At 45.7% G+C, this 2,020-nt stretch overlaps 1 non-coding gene across 1 annotated transcript; it reads left to right on the top strand.

The window, feature by feature from the left end:
- Window positions 1–1,145: 1,145 nt before the first annotated feature.
- Window positions 1,146–1,283, top strand: LOC119941079. Its single transcript, XR_005455113.1, has one exon. It is a non-coding gene; the product is annotated as a small nucleolar RNA SNORA7 (small nucleolar RNA).
- Window positions 1,284–2,020: the final 737 nt, after the last annotated feature.

The raw sequence follows: 2,020 nt of genomic DNA, 5'->3' as shown, positions 1-2,020 counted from the left end.
TTTTTCCCTCTTGTAGTATACTCTCCCTAGAGCTTAGAACTGAGCTCTGCATATAATAAGCAATAAATACCACTGATTGATAGACTGATTTTCCCAGAGCTCAGTACAATGCTCAGTGGAAATAACATGGGATTTGGAGTCTGAGGTCATGGGTTCAAATCCCAGCTCGCCGATTGTCAGCTGTGTGACTTTGGGCAAGTCACTTAGCTTCTCTGTGCCTCAGTTACCTCACCTGTAAAATGGGGATTAAGACTGTGAGCCCCAGGTGGGACAACGTGATCACCTTGTAACCTCCCCGGCACTTAGAACAGTACTTTGCACATAGTAAGCGCTGAACAAATGCAATCATCATCATCATCACGTGGGACAACCCGATCACCTTGTAAACTCCCCAGCACTTAGAACAGTGCTTTGCAATTATTAAGCACTTTACAAATGTCATTATTATTATTATTATACATAGTAGTTGCTGAATAAGTAATATTTCTACTGAGTCAGTTAGTCGTATTTATTGAGTGCTTACTGTGTGCAGAGCACTTTACTAAGTGCTTGGGAGAGCACATGACAATAAACAGACTTTTCCCTCCTTCTGAACATTGACCAAGAGAGGTGCTAAAATCACCCAGCTTCTTAACCAGTGCTGGCACAACTGCCTGGTACAACTGCAGGGCCCTGGGAGCCAGAAGGTCATCAATCAATCAATCAATCAATCATATTTATTGAGTGCTTACTGTGTGCAGAGCACTGTACTAAGCGCTTAGCACTGTATGGGTTCTAATCCCCGCTCTGCCACTTGTCTGCTGTGTGACACTGGGCAAGTCACTTCGCTTCTCTTGCCTCAGTTCCCTCATCTGTAAAAAGGGGAGTAAGACTGGGAGCCCTCTGCGGGATAGGGACTGTGTCCAACCCGATTTGCTTGTATCCACACCAGTGCTTAGTACAGTACCTGGCACATAGTAGGCACTTAACAAATAGTATTATTATTACTATTATTGTTATCTAGAATTCAAAGAGCTTTGCTGAGGTCACGTCCTTGTCTCCTGAGATGAAGTGGAAGAGGCGAGGAGTGGCTGTGTTGAAATAGCAGCGGATAATATGGGAATCGCTTGCACACAAACTCTATTTTTTGTAAGTGATATACCAATTCCCTCTCAGGGTCGCACCTGGAGAGTTTCCAGGACTCTACCCGTCTCAGCTACAGGAGGAAGAGTCAAGCAGAGGCCTACTCATTCCATTCCTAGCTTGGCCAGTGGCTAGCGAGCGGAAGGCGATCTGCTACAAGTCAAAACTCACCCGTGCTGGGCAGCAGCGGCGGGGGAGAGAGTTGAGGGTGGAGATTCAGCTTTACTGCATGGAAGGAGGCAATGGTAAACCAATTCCGTATTTTTATCAAGAAAACTCTCTGGATCCACTACCAGAACGATTGCAGATGGAGAGCGGGGTATTCCGCGGGAGATGTGTCCGTAGTGTCGCTATCGGTCGTAAACAATGGCATAAGACAAGATATTCCAATATATAAAATCATTTCCATTGCCCTTCAGTATTCCAGCCTTTGCAGGAATAGCAGTCAATCAGTCAATGATAGTAATAATAATAATAATGATGGTATTTGTTAAGTGCTTACTATGTGCAAAGCACTGTTCTAAGCTCTGGGGGAATACAAGGTGATTAGGTAGTCCCACATGGGGCTCACAGTCTTAATCCCCATTTTACAGTTGAGGTAACTGAGGCCCAGGGAAGCTAAGTGACTTGCCCAAAGTCACACAGCTTACAAGTGGCAGAGTCAGGATTAGAACCCACAACCTCTGGCTCCCAAGCCCGGGTGGCCACTGAGCCATGCTGCTTCTCTATATTTATTGAGTGCTTACTGTGTGCAGAGCACTGAACTTAGCACTTGGGAGGGTATGACATAACAGAGTTGGCAGATCCTACCCACAGGGAATTCTGGATGGGAGAATGTTAGAAGAGAAGCAGCATGGCATAGTGGATAAGGCATTGGCCAGGGAGGTGGAAGGTCATG

This window comes from Tachyglossus aculeatus, chromosome 19 (assembly GCF_015852505.1).
Source record: "Tachyglossus aculeatus isolate mTacAcu1 chromosome 19, mTacAcu1.pri, whole genome shotgun sequence".
In the NCBI taxonomy this organism is placed as follows: Eukaryota; Metazoa; Chordata; class Mammalia; order Monotremata; family Tachyglossidae; genus Tachyglossus; species Tachyglossus aculeatus.
This window is presented reverse-complemented; position numbering and strand designations above follow the sequence as displayed.